Below are 16,618 nucleotides of genomic sequence, written 5' to 3' on the forward strand. Positions count from 1 at the left end.
CCCTCCATGTGGACTGGGCTCCCAAAAACCATTCCTATGCTATGGATAAGTACTGATCTACTATAAGAGGCCCCATAGATTTCTGAGGCCTCCTCACTGACACCGACATTCATGGGGTCTGTATCAGTCCTATGCTGGTTTCCCAGCTATTAGTCTGGAGACCATGAGCTCCCCTTGTTCTGGCCAGATGTTTCTGAGGGTTTTACCTGCCTGGTCTTGACCTCTTTGCTCATCAATCTTCCCTCTCTGCAACTGGATTCCAATTCAGTTCAGTGTTTATCTATGGGTGTCTGCTATTTTGCATTTTAATATGAGGATTTAGTTCAACTAAAATCACATTTTAATGTGTGCCTTTATATTAAAGGCACACATTAATATCAGTTAAAAGATTCATCTTGATAGATAATGTATTTTATTTTGAACTTAGCTAAAACTATTAATCTAACTTTCCTGAGATAATGAAATTATTCATAAAATGCCAACAAAGGACTCCTCAAGGGAGCGTTTACCTGTGAGGAGGAGTAGACTAGGGATAGCCTGGGAAGAAAAGAAGGAGGGGTGGGAAGAGATGAGGGGGTAGGAGGAGGCAAGGTGAGTGGGAGGTGTGTGGGAGGGAGAACTCTGGTTGGAATGTAAATTTAAAAAAAAAGAATGGTTCACATTATCAAAAAACAAAAAGAAATGTCAACAAAGCAAAATTTCTACAAGATATTTAATGAATATTGTATTTTCTGCTAGTTAAATAGGCATCTACCAAGTATTTCATTTACTTATGACAATTTGATATGTATGTACTTTTATTCGATAGACCTAATTATATGTATAAGAATTAATCATGATGCTCAAAATTTTAAGCATAATATAATTCTGTTTTATCTAGTTTTATGTTGACTAGGTTATGCTAAATAAATTATATCAACCCCTTGGTGTATATTTTAGTTCCATGAAATTTACACTTCTGTCAGCTAATGGTGATTATTGAAATTCTAAGTTGAATTGCTGAATACAGCAATGAGGGTCAAAGTTGCCCTGTACTGTCATTAGCCTCCAAAGCTCAGAGTGTCATGATCCATAAACATAAGGGGGTTGCATTGCACACACCCTTCACATTCTATTTTTTCTATTACAATAATCGCTTCTATGTCAGATCTTCAATGAAAATTTTGTTACAAGTGAAATGGAGAAATAAATATATTGACAAAAATTATTTCCTTTACAAAGTCTTTGTAATGAACCCACAAGAAAAAGATCATAGGTTTAACAAATGAGGAGAATTGATTTAATCGGGATGTACTGTTGATGGTGAAGTTAATGCCTAGAGATCAGCTCTAAATCTTGCACTATACTGAGACTGCTCAGATTTATGCTTTGGATTTGTTTGGTGCTTGTTCTTACCTTTCTTCTATTATTTTTTTTCCACATGGGCTACTTTATTGATACATCAAAAATAGGATCAAATAGCTAAAGCAAAAAAGCAATAAAATTCACACCCCAGGGTTGTAGTCAATCTAATTAATTTTTCATTTGTTTTTTATGTATTAGCAATGAATCATTTTGGGATTATGTTTACAGAGTTATAAAAGGAGAGGAGTCCAGACTCTCAGTTTGTTGTCTATGAGGTCCAAGTTCCTCAGTTAAGTGATCCTCAAGGAGATAATAGGTACCTGTAAGAATCTTTATGTTTAATTATAGACCAAGTCACCAATGCTTCCTGTAGACATTGATTCTAATAGAAGTGTGAAGTTGTGGAATCAAAATACATTTGCTTCTTTTCCTTTTCATCACATATTTTAGATAAAATGTTCTTGGAAAACTATTTTAGCAATAGGAAGATTAAACCACAAACAAACACCTGTCCCTCAATGAAAGGAGTTCTTACTCCTGAAAGGTAATATCAAGATTAATGGTCTTTATCATATAAGAATTGTCAATTATAGGTGTATAGTGAATCACTCCAGAAAATGGAATTGTATGAAATAAGCAGGAAGCATATTACAGTTAATGGAAATAAAAACCTGGTAAACCAATGATGTCCTTTCAAATAGAGTTCTCAGTATACTAAGGAAAATGTATGTTGATGGAAGTTCAGAACACACCCTTACAGGGTATAAGGAACTTGAAAATTTAAAGTATTTTAATATACTCAGAAACCAATATGCCGGAGTTAAAAGAAACTAAGAAGAGTATCTAGCAACCTTTATAATCATCTTTAAATTTTATGTATTCAATTTGCCTTCAAAGTTTCTCCAGCTCCACCCATCTTCTGTTTACCATGCTCACCACTGCTCACCTGCACTTCCAGACCCCTCCTGGCAACCATTGATAATTTCAGTTAAGACAAAATCAGAGGCTACCGTTATGTCAACATATCTCATACAGTGCTGTAAAAGTTACTTTCAGAATAAATAATAATACATTCTTCTTATCAACATCTACACTTTTATAAATTTTACAACTTAGGAAAAGGACACATTCCCTCAGGGAAGATCCACAGATTCTCCCTTACCTCAGCCCACTTGGGACATCAGCAAGTATCCCTCAAGGATGGTGATGAATACTGATGCCCAGATTCTCAGTATGTGGTAGAGAAAGACTGTTTAGAATGTATAGAATTTATGTCAATGCCTCACTTCAGCACTGTGAGCCCAAACATTTTTATAGAATTAGGACTGTTGTTGGGGGCATGAAATGAGGAAATTTTCTTTGTATGTTTTATGCAGATCCACGGTGTTATTGTTTAATCAAATACCACTAAGCAGGATAGTTCACTTGGGATATAATATGAGAAGAGGTTTTCCAATGTAACAAGTAACTATTTTGTTTTAAATAGCAGTTAATATATAGCTGAACTGGAGATAAAAGTTTTCTCCCTTTTCTGGTAAGAACTTTTCTGATTCTAGGAACTCTTTGGGTAGGGAATGACCTACAAACTTCTCTACTACAAAAGTAGGTGGGTTCACTGTAAGAAAAGATAACTTATAGGCATGCTTACCGGTATTCTTGGATCTTAAAATTCATTTTGAGGAAGATATGTTGGAATCAGGTAATTTCTACCTCTAAGCTCACAAAGTGACCTGAAATCTGTGGCTCTTTTAGGGCATAGTTTAAAAATTGGATGTGAGTTGAGTCCTCCCAGTCTCATGAGAGACTTTTTAGCTGGGGTTTTATGGCTAAATTAGCATTGATGATTTAAGTGAAAGAGGTTTAGCTTTTCCTTTGAAATTCATTAGCTCCATGCTTCCTAAATTGTATGAGAATGTTGTGTTTCTTGCCCACATGCTCTCTCCAACCACCCTCCCTTTCTCTGCCACTCCTATTTGTGTGTGTGTGTGTGTGTGTGTGTGTGTGTGTGTGTGTGTGTGTGTGTGTGTGTATGTGATATGTTTGTGTGTGGGGGGGTTATGCAGGCTAACTGGAACATAATTTGCAGAATTAAAAAATTAACCTTCTCTTTGGGTAAGAAACAATAATCTCTGCAAGCATACTGAGTTACTGAACTTATGCTATTAATATGTAGAATTTTTAATTGCCCTGAATAAAGTCATCACTATCAGTATCCTAGGCAAGGATCTACTACATCCCTTACTCTTTCAAAGTCTTGATGTAATTTCTGTCCTGTCTTCTTTACAGATTTCAGAATAACCAGTGAATGAAGAAACATTACCATTTGTGGGTTATCTCTTTGCCTTAAAGTGACTGACTTTGAGATTTAAATCATATCTCTCATCGCATTGAATCAATGGTTTATAACTTCACTTTTCAAAAAGATTCTATTATATAAGAACTCACTTGTTATATTCAACAGATGTTGGATATTAGGGATTTTTTAAATGCTAACTTCCTTCTAAAACTATTGTGCTATTTATTTTCCCATAGGGATCTTCAGGAATTTGTAACACCAGAAGGTAGCATTTGAAATCTGAAAACCAAGTGTTTCTTGTTTGTTTCCACAAAAAGTGTGAGCTAATCCCCTCCCAGCCAAAGTCACGTTTTCTTTACTGTCACCATAATATTATAAATTATATTATTTATCATGATAAATAAAGGGAGGAAGTCTGGGCTTTAAACTTTGAACACTTATATTTCAACTGTTGATCTATAAGGCACTGAGAAAGCTGAAATTAGCAAGTAATCTCTCTAAGTCTGTCTCTTCAAATATAAAACATAAGTAATGGTACCTCTTCCTACAAGTGTACCATGAGTCAAACAAGAAAACGAGGAAAACAACATTAATTGAACTAGAGTCACCGTAAGCATCATTTGCATATCCCACCTCATTATATGTGGGAGTCAATCTATGCAGCATTATGTTTAAACCATTCTCGATAAAGGGAAATCTGTCTATACATGAAAGCATTATCACAGGTGAAGGTTTACTTTACATGTAAATATTAATAAATAATGAGACAAAGTATATACAGCCAAGTCAAAAATATAGCAATATCACTCCATGATAAAATATTGGAAAAATGATTAAACACCTCTTTGGACAAAGGAACTATTGTGAAAATTTTATTATAACTTTAATATTCAACAAAATGTTATCTTCCTATTTTGTAGTACTCAGATAAATATAATACATCACTAAAAATAAGCTAGCAGGAGCTGCATAAGCTACATGGAAAATTTAAAATGCCTTACTGGATTTGGAAAGTTCCAAATACTAATGATACATATTTATGTTATCATTTTACTAACTTAAGCCATTGCAAAACTAAGATAATATAAGAGGAAAAAGGACTGCCAGAGAAGTATAGGCACAGTGAAATTAAAATTTTGGACAAATAACTAATATTTTTTAAATACATGTTTTCCTTTTAGAAGTTAAAATATAATCACATCATCCCACTTGTTTCCTTCCTCAAGCCTATCTCATGCATCCACCTTGATCTTCTTCAAATTCATTGCTTCTGTCTCTTTACATATATGAAATAAATATGTAATTATAAATACATAAATACAACCTAGTCAGTCTCTATATTGTTACTTGCATGTGTATGATTTAAGTGCCAGCTGTTTGATATTGGCAACCAATTTGGGGGCTCTTCCTTGGTAAGAAGGTTTCTCTTGCTCTCAGCAATTCTTAGTTGCCTATAGTTCTTCCACGAGCACTGAGTGCCCATGAAATTTTTCTTTCTATGTTAGTATGTCTGTTTCTATGATCTTTATTCTATTGTTTATAGCATATATCCCATATAATGAAGCAGCTAAAATAATTTTTGGATTTTAATTCAAAATTCAAGTTTTATTGGTCAGTTATGTCACTATTTTCTACATTGTACAACTCAGTGGAGAATGATATACAGATATACAGGGATTTGGTTATATTGGTGACATATTCTATCCTAGGGAGAGTACTGGGGAAGTGGGCACCAACATACTTTTACTTCATGTATGTTTCAATGACTTATACATTTTCTATTATGTGTAAACTAGAGGCAGCTTTTTCTCTCCCACCAACCAGCTCCCAAATAGCTACACAGAGACTTCTTATTAATTATGGAAGCTCACACAGTAGCTTAGGCTTGTTTCTAACTAGTTCTTATAACTAAAATGAACACATGTCTATTAATTCATTTTCTGCCTAGTGGCTTTATTACATTTACCCTGTACTGCCCATGCTGCTGTCCTGCTTCTTCTGTTTCTGGCTGGGGCATGATTCCAACATTTTCTTCCCAGCAGTCTCTCTGCCCTGAAATTGCTGCCTAGCTAATCCTGCCATTTAGCTTTATTATTAAACCAATCCCAGTAATATGTCTTCACCTAGTGTAAAGGAATATTCCACAACATTAAAGAATAATAGGAAAATTAATTAACTTCTAGGAAACAATCTCAAGTTAAAAGACAAATGTAACAGCTGGGGAGATGCATCAGTGGGTAAGAATATTTGCCTTTCAAGCATATGGAACTAAGTTCAAATTCCCAGCACCCACATATGTAACGATAAATCTTTCCTCCAAGCTGCCAGAGTGCTGCCATGTGGGCACCTGAAATAACACACAGAGTCTTATGTTAGGTACAGTGCTGCTGGCCAATGATTAAGATTTCTATTGCTAGCTCTGTCTTAAGTATCACCCATAACTATTAATCTATATATTTTATAAACTAATCTTATTGAGGACATCTGTGGAATGAGTCCTGTCTTCCTGGGGGTCACATGGTGACACTTGTCTCTACTACATTTCCCAGAACCCTTCTCAACTCTTATCCTGCCTAACTTACTCCCCTATTGGTCAACAGTACTTTATTCAACAACCAATAAAATAAACATACACAGAAGGACCTCCCCCATCACACATATCTTGTGCTTTTCTGATTCTCATTTGGTTGCTTTTCTATTGCCTGTTTTTCTTTGTTTAAGAGAGAGAGACACACAGAGAGAGAGACAGACAGAGAGGGGGAAGAGAATATCATTTTCCAAAGAGACCAGTATTTTCACACATAGCTCTAATTGCAGCACTGTGGGAAGCAGAGGAGGAAGATCATTTGGACATGTTGGCTCGATCCTAGCTCATGTTCATAGGGGACTCCATCTAAAGAGCAAAAAGAGGAGAGTGAAAGAAGATGGCCAAAATCTTCCTCTGTCCTCTGTGTATGTGTGATCCACATACACATGTATGCAACACACACACACACACACACACACACACACACACACACACACACACATGTACATGCACATGCACATGCACAAGCATGCACACAGACATACACACACATACCCCACACAGCGACATAAACAGAAACACACACACACACACATACACAGATACATATGCATACATGAACACAGCTTAAAAAGGGACCTATAGCAGCATTAAAGCACCAAGCAAGATAACAAAAAAAGATTTAGAAATTATATAGAAGTTAAAAAATGGCAATAAGCTAGTATTGTGCTTTATTTTGGCATCATTAATATTCCCAAGTGTTTGGCATAGGTTTCTCTGCTATTCACTGATTTGATAGGATGAATAATTATAGAATCCAATCCACAATCTAAAATGACAATAATTTCAGTTATAGGTTAATCAATGAAACTGCATTTGACTACAGGTAAAAATCCTAATTGATACAAATTTTCAATCTATGAGACAAATTTCATGAAGTTAGTTATCACTTATTTCCAATTTAGAGGAGCTGAATATGTGAGTGAGAGTAAAGAGATGTATGTGACATCTCTATTCAGAATGAGAAAACGGTGGCTCCCAATCATGAATGTGCGCTAAAATCACTTGAAAATTAAAAGCACACAGATGTCTGGTGACTAAAGCAAGCGAGTAAGCACTCTGTGTAGTCAGAAGCAGTCATTGGTGTCCTTTAAAACTCATGATGGACTGGAGAGATGGCTCAGTGGATAAAAAACACTTGCTGCTGGTAATCTCAGTTTGATCCCTGGATCCTTGAGTAGGAAGACAGACGTGATTTACAGAAGCTGTCTTCTCAGTTCCACACATGCCATGGAACATGTGCTTCCATACACATGCACAAATCTTACATGTGCACACTATAATAAACAAAAATTTAAAAAACCTGTTTTTTTTTTTTTAACATATGGCTGGGACTGAGACAGACTGCACTAAAACTTAAGAAGCCATGCTCTCAGGTTAGAAATAATATAAAGCAAGATATTTTTGCTCCGTGGACAAAGGAGCTATATGTTTAGATAATAAACTAGGAAAAAAACTCAAACTGAACTGGCTTATTTATTTATTATTTATTTATTTATTATTTAAAGTGATAGCGAACAGGAGTTATGAGTCCACCATCTTCTCCTGGGCAGTACTGAGTAAACCCATTGCACTGATGGAAATGATACACACAGTGCATTAAACTCTAAGGACAAGCCATTAAACTCTAAGAATCAGCAGGAAGATCCAGCCTCAATACATCAAGGATGAGTTGGCAGTTTTTCAGATCTGGGCATGCAAATGCATCTGTGTTTCCTAGCAACCACTGCCTTTACCACAAAGAGAGAGATTTAAGGCAGTCACATTTTATTTCCACTTGTGTTACATGAGCTTTGGTTTATGGCCCTTTCTCTTCTAGCCGCATAATTAAATGACTAAAACCCATCCACAGCATTACCTACAGAACATGATTGGAGAAAGATTAGCCATTAGAGAAAGGGGGTGCTATAATGGCTTTTAAGACCTATAACCATTCACTCTCTTAGGAACCCTATTATAGTTGAGCATTCGTGTTATTGGTATTGAGACTCAATTCACATATATCAAACTGTAAACTCCATTTACAGTCAATCCATATTTCCCGGTTTCTTCTAATAACTTATTTATTTGTGTGTTTCACTTCATAAGAAGTTATGTGTTTCAGAATCTCTATCACTGCCAACGCGTCTGGAGCTGATTCTTATGGCACAATAAACTGTTTCCCACTTCTGAGGAAGTCCATGCATTGCTGTTTCACCTTAGGTTTTAGGCAGTGGTTCATCAATTCTCTTCACAATGATTCATGAAATTCACATATTTACTCTCAGTTCAAATGATCAGCAATAACATATGCAATCTTTTCCCCCATAGACACAGTCTATGAACCAGGGATATCAGACAACATGTCCAGATGACTCACATGTTTATTTATTTTAATTTAAAACAATTACACTAATAGTGTGGGTTCACGGATTTACATTTCTCTCTTGAGAAACATAGAGTTGGCCAAGATTACTAGGTAAGCATACATAGTAGGCCATGGCAATGCTCAAGTGCTCATCAAATACATTTAGCTGACAGAATAGCTTTAAGTATCCGGTGAGCCTTCATTTCCTTTCCTTCCATCATGCTTGCTTAAGTAAAAGATTTTCCCCTTTTCTGTGTTTAAATTCATTTCCTTGACAACAAGCATTGCAAATCCCTCAATGATTTCTCTGTGCCAAATGAATTTCTGTCACAAGGTTCAGATGAAATCTGTCTACTCCTGGTGACCAAATTGATCCAGCTGCAGCACAAAATGAAACAGATCATTCATCTAAGTTTGGCTATGCCAAAGCTTGTTCCCTCCTCCACAGCACAGTTTCTGAAAACTGGGCAACTGACTTTATCCCCCAGCCTGAGCTTAGGCAGTTGAGTGTTTTCATTACCTGTGGACATCAATGGCTTTGGGACACAATTAATCAAGTTGGAATTGCTTCATTATTTTAATGAAGGTTTTCTCTTTCCCTTAGCTAGACTAAAAAAAATTTCCAGAGCAAAGACATTTTTCTCATTATTTTTGAATATAGAGAGTGAAGGAATTAAAATGAAAATATAAAAATCCTGCAGAAGAGATCCCACTTTGCTTTCTGTGGCTATTCTCTTGGATCAGCAAGGAAGCTAGATGCAAAACTGTCCAAAAGAGAGAGAAAGGCACTGTGGCTGCCAAGGTTCCATTCCTGTCTTCAGAAGCTTCTTTTTAGATTGAGTATCATTTTTTTAAATTTTTTTATTTGAATTACAAGCAAGATTGTTTTACATGTCAATCCCAGTTCCCACTCCCTCCCCTCCTTCCCTATCACCCCCTCCCAATTAATACCTTACCTATCACATATCCTTTCTGCTCCCCAGGGAGGGTGAAGACCTCCATAGGAGGTCATCAGAGTCCATTATGTCCTTTGGGATAGGGCCTAGGCCCACCCCCATGTGTCTTGATTCAAGGAGGAGTATCCCTCTATGTGGATTGGGCTCCCAAAATCCACACCTATGCTAAGGATAAGTACTGAACTACTACAGGAGGTCCCGTAGATTTCCAAGGTCTCCTCACTGAAACCCACATTCCTGGGGTCTGGATCAGTCCCATGCTGGTATCCTAGCTATCAGTCTAGGGACCAAGAGCTCCCCATTGTTCAGATCAGCTATTTCTGTGGGTTTCACCAGCCTGGTCTGGACCCCTTTGCCCATCACTTATTCTTATCTGCAACTGGATTCCAGTTCAGTTCAATGATTAGTTGTTGGTGTCTGCTTCTACTTCCACCAGCTGCTGGATGAAGGCTATAGGATGGCATATAAGACAGTCATCAATCTCATTATCAGGGGAGGGCATCTAAGGTAGGCTCTCCTCTGTTGCTTAGATTGTTAGTTGGTGTCATCTTTGTAGATCTCCAGACCTTTCCCTAGTGCCTGATTACTCTGTAAAACTAAAATGTCTCCCTTTATTATGGTATCTCCTTTCTTGTTTTCTTCTATTCTTCCCCAGACTCAACCTTTCTGCTCCCTCATGCCCTCCTCACCCCTCCTCTTCTCCCCTTCTCATTCTCCTAGCTCCCTCCCCCACCTCCCTTGCTCCCAATTTGCTCAGGAGATCTTGTGCCTTTCCCCTTCTCCAGGGGACCATGTATGTCTCTCTTAGGGTCCTCATTGTTTACTAGCTTCTCTGTCAGTGTGGATTGTAGGCTGGTATTCCTTTACTCTACATCGAAAATCCACATATGAGTGAGTACATATCATGTTTGTCTTTATGTGATTGGGTTACCTCACTCAGAATGGTTTCTTCTAGTCCCATCCATTTTCCTGCAAATTTCAAGATTCCATTGGTATTTTTTCTGCTGAGTAGTACTCCATTGTGGAAATGTACCACATTTTCTCTATCCATTCTTCAGTTGAGGGGCATCTAGGTTGCTTCCAGGTTCTGGCTATTACAAATAGTGCTGCTATGAACAGCGTTGAATAGATGTCCTTGTTGTATGAATGTGCTGCTTTTGGGTATATGCCTAAGAGTGGAATCATTGGATTTTGTGGTAGATTGATTCCCATTTTCCTGAGGAATCACCATACTGATTTCCAAAGTGTGAGTTTCTTAAGAAACACATTTTTTGACTAGGAAGATGAGGATATGTAGGTATTTGGGAAATAATGTAAAAATAAGCGATTTTATTGCTCACAAATAAGATCAGTTTACTGCACTATAGTGAATTCATTGGTATGTTTACAGGTAGAAAAAATAGGATATACATTGAGGGTGAGCACTTATATTTTTCTTTTTTCTTTTTTTATTTAAATTAGAAACAAGATTGTTTTACATGTTAATCCCAGTTTCCTCTCCCTCCTCTCCTCCCCTGTCCACCACTAACACCCTACCTATTCCATACCCATTCTGCTCCCCAGGGAGGGTGAGGCCTTACAATGGGGGGTCTTCAGTCTGTTATATCCTTTGGGATAGAGACCCCCCCATGTGTCTAGGCTGAGGGAGTATCCCTCTCTCTATGTGGAATGAGCTCCCAAAAATCCATTCCTATGGTAGGGATAAGAACTGATCTACTACAAGAGGCCCCATTGATTGCTGAGGCCTCCTCACTTACAGCCATGTTCATGGGGTCTGCTGGTTTCCCAGCTATCAGTCTGGGGATCATGAACTCCCTCTTGTTCAGGTCAGCTGTTTCCATGGGTTTCACCAGCCTGGTCTTGACCACTTTGCTCATCATTCCTCCTTCTCTGCAACTGGATTCCAGTTCAGTTCAGTGTTTAGCCATGGGTGTCTGCTTCTACTTCCATCAGCTGCTGGATGAAGGCTCTAGGATGGACAAGATATCCTGAGCAAATTGGGAGCATGGGGGGAGGAAAGAGGGAGCTAGGAGAATGAGAAGGGAAGAAAAGGAGGGGTGAGGAGGACATGAGGGAGCAGGAAAGTTGAGTCAGGGGAAGAATAAATTCAAGCAAGATAAGAGATACCATAATAGAGGGAGCCATTATATGTTTAAAGAGAAATCAGGCACAAGGTAAATGTTAGGAAATCTACAAGGATAACACCAACTAACAATCTAAGCAACAGAGGAGAGGTTACCTTAAATGGCCCCCTACTGATAATGAGATTTTTTACTAACTTATGTGCCATCCTAGAGCATTCATACTTAGCCTTCATGTGAGAGTTTATTTTTACTTAAACATTGATGCCCAAACTGTAGTGCATAACAGAGTAATCTACATCATGGATTGCTGGGCCCCAGAAAAGGGGTGAATGAGAGTAACAACATGCAACTGTGCAACAGGGTTCAAATATAGAGTTTGTTTTGTTTTGTTTTGTTTTGTTTTTTATTAGGGAAATGAATCAGAAAATGTGGAAAGGCCATCAGGGAAACCAGCCTCCTGAGACAGGAACAGCATGAGAAAGGAAAGAGGGGAACAGAGAGAGAGAGACAGAGACAGAGACAGAGACAGAGACAGAGAGAGATGGAGAGAGACAGAGAAAGACACAGAGACACAGAAAGACAGAGAGAGAAAGAGAGAGAGAAAGAAAGAGAGAGGAGGATGGAAGGTGAGCAGACTCTTTTAAAAGGAAACATAGTGAATATGCAAAAGTGGTGCTCTTAGTGACTGCAACTGAGGGCGTATGCTGTCAGAAACCCAAGGACAGACCAGTGCATATGTCTAACTACTAACACCTACCAGAGAGATAGGAGAAATTCTTGAACTACACAGTTTTTCAATGAAGTTTCATACAAATCATGACAAAACAGGAAATACCCTGGAGATAGAACAAATAAGAAGTAACTCAATATAGAGAACCATTAGAAAGGCTCACATTTATTCAGTACATATCATAGCATAGGACACTAACTTATATGTTTGACCAAATGAATCTGAATCTTTCTTTGGTCTTGCACAAAAAGAAATATTTATTTTTAATATTTTATAAATAGAAATAGAAATAATTCTGTCCAATGCAATTGACCAGAAAAATACTTTAATTGATGAGAGCAATTCCCAAGCCCATGACCTTTCCATAATCTTCTGTGAGGCTTTCACTTCTTGGGTGTGACATCAGTTCCATCTTGTGATTCCCTGCCTTTGTTTCCCTCATATACAAAAATGAAACCCAAATATGCATATTGTTCTGTTCCTTATCTAAATATTGTCAGTAAATAGCCACTTTTCTCTAAGAGAAAATACTATACTCCTAGGAATTTCTTTCAAGTCAAAAAGCTTGAAAATATAAGTACAAGAGTACTAAAGGAGTGGCTGGAGAGATTTCTCAGTGGAGAATAGCACCACTGACTGCCTGCCCTTCCAGATGACCCGGGTTCAATTCCCAGCACCCACAAGCCTGCCCATAATCCTCTGTAACTCCAGTTCTGCCGTATCCTACACCCTTTCTGGCATCTGGGGTACCAGAGAGGCACACCATGCACAAATACACATGCAAGCCAAACAATAATACTTATAAAATGAAATAATTATTGACAAAGCACCAGCCCTCAGTCCTGAATGTTTGAAGACACTTTCTCTTTTCTTTTTTTTTCCTTTTTTTTAAACAGCCATATCATTATGAGTTTTACTGTTAATAGAGATGAATAGACACATAGGCAGAACTTGCTATCCTTGGAGGACCACTAGTAAAATAGTGTTTCAAAAGCATTATTTTGATAAAGGAATTTTTCTGTCAGAAGATGAATAGAGTTGATAAGCTCAGTGTCTCTAAAGGGTTTCTCAAACTTGCACTTTCAAAAAATTAATAACACAAAGGAGAGTGCTTTAGGAAATGAAGAGTACAGTAACTACATTCTGTTTTATTAGAGAAAGATAGGCTTCCTTCCCAGGGTAACAAGATTTTTCACAGCTATCTGCCTTCCAGAGTGATTAGATCTATTTAAACCCATCATGGTCACACAGTGTCTGTTGATTCCATGCATGTCATGGGACTCTGGGGGCAAACAGCTCTGTGAACAGGGAAGGCATTATACTGGCAGCTGGAGAATGCCTAACTGCAGACTACTTCTGTGTCACTTTGCTATTCTGACAATGCCATGAGGGACTCTGAGTTTGAAGAACCTCCAGAGAGTAATAATGCAGGCGTTAATCGTTAGCATCTCCCAGAATTCTTGTAGTTCTCATCTCCTCCAGATTTTCAGGCTGCTGTTTGTGTAATTGAAGAAAACGACATAGCCAAAGGGAGGCAATTTATCTTGTGAAACTCTCCATAGCACAGCAACCAAACTGAGTTGAATCAGGAAAATCCAGGCAAAAGTAATAATTGACCATCAGGGGCCTGTGGGTGTGGTTTCTCCTATTTTAATACCACCAAATTGTAGGCCAAAGAGAAAATTATTTTAAGATGAGTTAAAAACATGTAAGATTTAAAGGAAACTCAAAGAAATATCTTTTCACTAGAAACAGCAGTCTCGGCAAAGAGATGTGGAGGAATTGAGGTATTTATCATTCGGTCCCCATGAATACGGAGAAATGACATCCTGGATAATATTGTCTGCCTGATGCTCACTGGATTTGCAATGCCAAGTTGAAAGTATGGTCAGAGATCATTACTCTAATGCAACCTGTAATAGTCAGACCATGAAATATATTGCAAGTACCTGAAAATTTTCTCAGTATTTGTTCTTCTCTTACTGCTATGTATCAGAATGAACTTGAAGTAGCTTCAGGGGAAAAGCACCTCATGTAACTGCCAAACATTAGAATGTCTACAACATTATAGACAGATATCCTCTTAGAAAACTCTCTCTCTCTCTCTCTCTCTCTCTCTCTCTCTCTCTCTCTCTCTGTGTGTGTGTGTGTGTGTGTGTGTGTGTGGTCTAGAAGTAGTTTCAGTTTAACTTGTGATTAATAGCATTAACAGATGCACCAAAGCAACCAAGGAAGAGGGAAAATGATATCTACTTATCAATGCTAGCAGTACCAATAAAAACAAACTTTGCTCTTGCCAAATTAGAGCCTTTACATTAATCTGAGCATACAGATTTTTTAGAACATAGTCCTTTGTTGGCTAGGATTCTAAAGGGTCTTCAAACCCTGTCAGAGAAACAGATTGAAAGAAAACAGCAAAGAAAACCAAATAATGAAGAATTAAAAGGAATTGAGGTCTGAAATAATGTGAATGCAATAGTAGGCCCCAACTCAGAGATCTACCTTCCTCTGCTTCTGAGTGCTGGCATTATTGTTACCACTACCCATCTTCCAGATTTCTTTACATCCTTCATCACTTCCCTCTACATCTGGACTAAATTCCAGAATCATTGTTCCAAACTGTTGGATAGACAGTTGGACATTATGTGACCCTAGATCCAGCCACTGTGAGGTTGTAGGCAGCCATTTCTGGACCTCACCATACACCACTCTTCCAGTAGGAGCTCCCTTTGTCTGCTATTCCTTTGCACCACCTTCTTTCTCCACTGTTGCATTAGTGGTAACCTCACAATGAGACTAAGTCAGTGTGACCAAGTAATCATGATGACTAAATGAATAGAAAGGAAATTAAGCAAAAGTGGTCTCTTAATATGCTGAAATGAATATAACTGTTACCAGAGCCATAAAGAAAGCTAGAGTACTACAATAATGCTCCCAATGAACTTTACTTCAACTCTGAATGGCTGCCCCACTTGCCAACATAACTAAAATGGTTACCAAGTTTCTGACACATAAATTATGAGGGAGCACAAAAATCCTATACAAACATGGGACAAAAATAATGAAGACCACTGAAAAAGACAATGGTTCTTATGGCAGGAGATTCTATGAACTGAAAAGAAAAATGTCAACACCTAGAAAAAGCAAGTTATAAGTCACATACCAAAAATCCAAATTACAATGTGATATTATATAAAATTATGTAATCTTAACTTAGGGAGAAAAGATAGAGTTGGAACCACAGACTGAGGGCATTACCTGTGAATGTAAGTCAAAGGAAAAGAAACAAAGTAAGGGAATATAGTGATAGCTCAGTGATTAACAGCACTTGGGTTATGTATTCCAGAATATACACATCAAAAATTTAAATGATCAAAATACATCCTATGGGATATCATGCTGTTCACAGGCTATAGAAACTGCCAGTGGTTACCAATTGAACAGCTACGTGTTATATTTTAGCTGTAGACATTCAAGCTTTTATGTGGAATTCAAGCATTTTTAGTGTTAAATTTATTCAGAACACTTTCACTTTCTTTTACCAGATATTCTGAAATAAAACATGGGAATGCAATGCATTAAACACATTTAACAACAAAGTAGAAAGTCAACATTCCCTTGAATACTCAAGAAGGATGACTCTCAGTCCTTTGTATCTACATGCAAATTGTTTGACTTCCTCATTTCATATTTTCTCTGGCATCATTTTATCTATATCAAAAATACCATGTGTCCACTTCTTAAGAGCTCCTTCAGCTTCTGTGCATAGGCTCTCAATGCAACACACACACACACACACACACACACACACACACACACACACACACACACACACACACACACACCACATTCAGGACTCTGCTCATTGGCAATGCTGAAGTTGTATTCCTTTGTAATGTGGTTAACACAGTTCTCTGAGACTTCTCTCCCACTTGTTATTATGCCTTAAACAATGTCCCATTGCATCTATCTTGGCTCTTCCTTTCCAAATACAGTGAGCTTACCTACCCTGAAAAGATTCTCTGGGAACTCTTATTCTGGCACACATTCACTCTCTTAGCAGTAAATCACATTTTGGATCTGTATCACATACCTGTCTCTCCCACAAGAATTGCATATACATGTTTACACTTAATTGAATTTCATGTATTCTTTTTCTTCAAAAGAATATTTTGTTCACATTTTATCTCAAACAGCAAAATTCCCTTAGTGCAGCTGGATTCAGAAGCAGTGTAGAAAGTGATATAATACCTTCAATTCAGAGATTGATAAAT

General features: G+C 37.6%; 2 long non-coding RNA genes across 2 annotated transcripts in view; both read right to left on the bottom strand.

The window, feature by feature from the left end:
- Nucleotides 1–8,572: 8,572 nt before the first annotated feature.
- On the bottom strand, nt 8,573–11,346 carry LOC113831766. The gene is made up of 2 exons (XR_003480232.2): nt 11,288–11,346; nt 8,573–8,952 (listed from the first exon to the last, which is right to left on the bottom strand). It is a non-coding gene; the product is annotated as an uncharacterized LOC113831766 (long non-coding RNA).
- A 100-nt stretch (nt 11,347–11,446) lies between these two features.
- The window catches only part of LOC107977506, a 32,566-nt gene continuing 27,394 nt past the window's right edge, over nt 11,447–16,618 (bottom strand). Inside the window, exons 2-3 of the long non-coding RNA XR_003480230.2 lie at nt 12,372–12,450; nt 11,447–11,499 (exon numbers count right to left, since the gene is read on the bottom strand). This is a non-coding gene — a long non-coding RNA (uncharacterized LOC107977506). The remainder of the gene's footprint in view (nt 11,500–12,371; nt 12,451–16,618) is intronic.

Source organism: Cricetulus griseus (assembly GCF_003668045.3).
Source record: "Cricetulus griseus strain 17A/GY chromosome 1 unlocalized genomic scaffold, alternate assembly CriGri-PICRH-1.0 chr1_1, whole genome shotgun sequence".
In the NCBI taxonomy this organism is placed as follows: Eukaryota; Metazoa; Chordata; class Mammalia; order Rodentia; family Cricetidae; genus Cricetulus; species Cricetulus griseus.